The 5,050-nt window shown below is 48.1% G+C and overlaps 1 protein-coding gene across 2 annotated transcripts in view; it reads left to right on the top strand.

Moving 5' to 3' along the window:
• The window catches only part of EIF4E3 (eukaryotic translation initiation factor 4E family member 3), a 78,683-nt gene that overhangs the window by 26,366 nt on the left and 47,267 nt on the right, over positions 1-5,050 (top strand). For both annotated transcript variants that reach the window (XM_077770639.1, XM_077770638.1), the window contains one exon: positions 1,867-2,014. The gene's annotated coding sequence lies outside the window, so the exon portion shown is untranslated. Of the gene's footprint in view, positions 1-1,866; positions 2,015-5,050 lie in introns of those variants that run through there.

The following is a 5,050-nucleotide window of genomic DNA, read 5'->3' as shown; positions in this document are numbered from 1 at the left end:
AGGCTCCAGGCTCTGAGCTGGCAGTCAGCACAGAGCCCGACGCGAGGCTCGAACCCACGAACCGCGAGATCATGACCTAAGCGAAAGTCGGACGCTTAACCGACTAAGCCACCCAGGCGCCCCCAGGCAGTAACTCTTAAACCCCAACACCCTCAGTGTCCCAGAGGTGCTTCAAGTCTTTCCCCCTCGTCTAGGCGCCGCCTAGGACTGACCAACTGCAACACTTGCCTTTGCTGAAAAAGCTTGTGCAGGACCTGGGGCTCGCTGTCCCCTGAATCTAGAGAGACTGCGGTCTGCCATCTAGTGGCCACTGCCTTCCTTTTTTTATTCTGAGCTGTTAAAAGAAAGGAAACGGGGAGTTCCCACATACAAGACAGGCCTGCATATTTATAGCATCACACCCTGTAAACAGGAAACTTCTCAGTCTTAGAGAAGGAGCCTGGTAACATAAACATAGCATATTGGCAATGAGTTCCTCCGCCCCTTCAACAAACATTTAAATATATATGTAATGCATATATATGTATTACATATATATTTAAGTGTTTGTGTTTATATATAGTCATTCATACACACACGTTCATTCCGCTGGAAAGTAAGTTCACTGAGACAGGGATTTCTTTTGTCTGTATTGCTCACTAATGAATTTCAGGAGCCTAGAACAATGCCATTTGCATAGCAGACATGCAGTAAATATTTATCGAATGTAGAATAAATGAACACCTAGCATTGACTGCATCTTTACTAGACACCAGGCATTTGGCATGCTGTTGTCTCATTTACTCTTAACTCACAAGAGAGGGAATGTCAGGACGCCCATTTCTCAGATGTGGAGACTGATTCCTAGAGGGACAGGAAGCTTACCAGGCTTGGGGAGAGCTGGCCATTGTCTCAGTTTTCTGACTTCAGAGACAGCGCGTTTAACTACCGTGCACGATGCCTCTTGTCTGCTGTGTGCCGGGCCTTGTGTGCAACATTGTCACCATTGAGACTGGTGGTAGAAGTCCCTCCAGGGGACCACTAGCCATTCCCCTCCCGTGTTTTGACATTATTGAGTGAACTTTTCCATCCTACAGTGCTATGCCAGAGGCATCCAGTGGAAGGAATTCAAGAAAAGCTGGCTGGCCACCAATGAGTCCATGTCACTAGCTAGCTGTGTGGCTGCGTGACTTCGCACAGTGCCCCTGAACCTCGGTTTCCTCATTAGTCAAGGGAGGAGACTGAGTTAGGATCCCTCTTTCCCTTCCACCTCCAATATTCTACTATTCCTGTGACTCCCGGGGAGCTGGATGTGAGTGAAGGAAGAGGACCACTTGTTCCTAGGCAACCAGCACCCGCCTCACCCATGTTGCCATGGTGATGATGAAAGTTGGGCTGATGGGATTACCAGCTCCTGCTAATTGCACATGGGAGCTCAAGGTCTCAGTCTCTTTCTTGCTCGCTGGCTTGCTCTTACTTTCTCATTCCTCTAGCAACTGTGGAAGGGTCTCCTCTCCTCCGTCTTCAGCGCCCCCAAGGCAGCCATAGTGCAATGGAAAGCAACTGGAAACAGAGCCTAGCTGTGCCTTTGAGTAGCTGTGTGACCTTGGGCAGGTTACTCGGCTTCTCTGAGCCTCTCTTTCCCCATTTGGAAAATGAAGGTGTTGGAATAGGGACCCCTGTCTAAGGCTCTTCCCAGCTCTCAAATCCTCTGATGCCTAGGGAGCATGTCAAGGGAGCAGACCACATTGTTACTAGGCAACCAGCAGGCACCCTGCCCAAGTTGCCTTGGTGACTGGATACTGGAGGGGAGGGGAGTAGCTGCTGCAGCTAATTGCTTAATTATTTATGAGTGCCTCAAGTCCTTTTTGTTGTTTTCGTTGCTAGGGGCTGTGGGGTCACCTTTTCTTCCTCCCTCCTGCTACCCCAAGTCGTCTGAGGTGTGTGTTATGCAGTGGGAGAGCACGTTGGCTTGGATCTCGAGCTACTCACGTTCTGGCCCTGCCTCTGTCATTTCCTAGAGCTGTGGCTTCGGGTAAGTCACCTCACCTCTCCGGGCCTCAGTTTCCTCATTTGTAAAATGATGGGTTTGCTTAGATAATCTCCACGTTTCCCTTCTACCTTGAATTTCTAATTCCTGCTGTCCAGCTGCAAAATGGGGAAGGGGAGGGGGATTGTCCTAATTTTTTTTATCTTCTAAGGATGAGTCGGAAGAGCAGGAACAAGAGTTAAGTCTCTTACACACTTCAAATAGGAAGGGAATGAAAATTATGCCCATTGTTCTCTGCTTGCCTCTCGCCTTAGCCATGTTGCGGTCTGTTTTATTAATCTTAAGGTCCTTTAACTTTTTTTTTTGTTGTTGTTGGTATATCACCTACTTCCAAAATAGATTTGAGGGGTTCACAGTACAAGATGCGTATGTGCAATTAGGTGATTAAAAGTAACAATAGGAGTAAATTAATATAAAAATAGTGATGCTTCTTCATTGCTGATAATCAATGTTATGGTTAAAACACGAAATGTAATTCTGAGTATCCTGGAAGCCAAAGCGAAAAGAGAGGGAGGTATATAATTGTTACTCACTAAAGAAAAATTGCCAGAATGTTCTTAGTTCTAAATCCTAGAAGTAACTTATCATGTGGTGCTTACTCTCTTTTGGAAACCGCCAATGAAACTTTTAAATTAACCCTTTGTTGTTGACAGTACGATGACCTTTTGCTGCTGGACAGAAGGAAGAAACTGGACCAGACAGTCTGATGAGCTCTAATCTAATTAGTAGGCAAAAAGCCCCCTTTCTAGCTTAGAACTTTATAAAGACAAGTATCACTTAACAAACATGACTTTAGAGGAAACCGTTATTTATAAATCAGTTACATACAAATTCGTGTAACTGCTTTGGACAGGAATTTAGCAATATGTGTCACGTTTTTAAATGCAGGCCCAAATTCTACTTTGCAGAGCTTACTCTGAAACAAACTTATGCAGCTGAAGAAAGACACTGAATATAAAAATGCTTATGGTAGCATTATTCATAAAAGAAAGTGGCTATAAACCACATCAGTTTTGAGGGCTAGTGAATTAAATCATATTACTTCTTTACAGTGGTTTACTTTGCAGCCCTTGAAGTGGATGTATATATTTGAAATGGGGAAAAAAATCTTCAAATATATCATGTTAAGTAGATAAGGAGGTACAGTAATGGTAGAAAACGCCTCTGTTTCTCTTATCAAAGATATAGATAGGTATACAGTTTCAATGTCTAGATACACGCTTTTATGTGCCTACTTGCATTTTTCCGGAAGGAAGCTGTTAGCAGTGGTTTTCTCTGGGCGGGAAGATTGATGGCCTTCAGAGGGAGTGAGACTTGACTATTCACTGCCTTATTTCTACTACGTGGACCTGTTCATTTTCCTGTTAGAGAGGCAATAGCGCCTGACAGTTCAAAGCCTAGATTCTGAAATCTGAACACCTGGGTTCAAATCCCGGCTCTATCATTTACTAGCTGTGTGCCCTTGGGATTAATTTAACTTTTTCATTTCTCACCTATAAAATGGATGAATCCACAAAACAGTACCTTCCTCATTGGATTGTTATGAGGATTAAATGAATTAATAAGTATAAAATGCTCAGAACAGCCGAAACAATACCACATACGTCTTTTCTTGAAAAAAAAAAAAAGGAAAAATTAAACAAAAACCCCTTCACCCAACCAAAAGGAACCCTAGGATCTCAGAACTGGACAGATTTTATAAATATGTCACTGCTTTCAGCATCATATGTTGTATACAAATTATGTTTGAAGCAGGGGTCACAAAGGATTGGTCTTGTTTAGCTTGTCTTTTTATCTGAACTTAAATACCTTTTGGGGAAAGCACCTATCTTGGGGTGCATAGTAGGCATTTACAATGCCTGTGAAGTCCCTGAACCCATCTGGTTTTACAGTGCCTCCATCCCACTGAATGCTCAGGCTAAGTAAGAGAAGAACATATGCTGGACCAGGTAGAAAATCTGAGAAGATGGGCCTCTACAACCACAGCTGTTAAAGGCCAGAGAGGGACTAACCAACATTCAAGCTTCTAGAGGCCCTCCGTGCCCTTACCAGCTATGCGTGTGAGTTCACAGGCCCCTCTGCCTCCTCTTTTGAAGGAGAGTGACAGAAACCCGGCAAGGAGCTGTGCTGGGAGGACTGCTCTTATTGGGACCCAGGAACCTTATGGCCGCAATGACATCCTATGTCTTCGAAGTTCAGAAAGCAGAGGGTGTGTTCAAGAAGTGCCTGTTTTCCTTCTTCGTTGGTGCTTCGGGCCAAATCTGGAGGATTCAGACCGACTCTGAGAACCTTCCTTCGAAGCTGGCCACACCTGGGGCCAGACTTGGTGCCTGGCCAGAGACATATGGTGGCCCCGGAGAAGGTGAACTGCGAGGTCTGTTCCTTAAAATCAGCGGGGTTGGGTAACGTGCTCACCAGGAGGAACACAAAACGGACCGATTACACCCTCACGCCGCGGTCCGTGGCTCCTGACATGGGTCTGCGGGGCCCTCCCTTCCTGCACTGTTGGGCATCCCAGTTTCTTCGTCCGCGTGGCCGGCGGTTCCCCTTGCCGTCTCTCTGTCACGTCCAACTGCGCTTCCATCTGCCCTCCCGTCGCTCCATCCTCCAGCCATCTGCTGGCTTTCCCACCCATCCCGCAGACTGCGGGTATTTCTGGGCGCCCCTCCTCGCCTCCCAGCATGTGCGTCGGGAACCCTCCGCGGGCCCACGCGTGCGTCCAGCCTTCCGTCTCTCCGGAGCCCAGCCACGCGTCTCTCCGGCCCCCCTGCCGGGCTGCAGGGGGAGCCCCCTCTCGGACCGGCCCCCTGTTCCCCGACCCCCAGAGCCGGCTGATCCGCACCCGGCCTCAGCTCTNGGAGCCCAGCCACGCGTCTCTCCGGCCCCCCTGCCGGGCTGCAGGGGGAGCCCCCTCTCGGACCGGCCCCCTGTTCCCCGACCCCCAGAGCCGGCTGATCCGCACCCGGCCTCAGCTCTGCCCTCCGGCAGGCGGGCCCTGCCCTCGGGCCCCCCCCCCACCCC

The sequence above is a fragment of the Crocuta crocuta genome, unplaced genomic scaffold (assembly GCF_008692635.1).
Source record: "Crocuta crocuta isolate KB4526 unplaced genomic scaffold, BGI_CrCroc_1.0 scaffold126, whole genome shotgun sequence".
In the NCBI taxonomy this organism is placed as follows: Eukaryota; Metazoa; Chordata; class Mammalia; order Carnivora; family Hyaenidae; genus Crocuta; species Crocuta crocuta.
The sequence above is the reverse complement of the archived record's forward strand: the minus strand, read 5'-3'. Positions and strand labels throughout refer to the sequence as shown.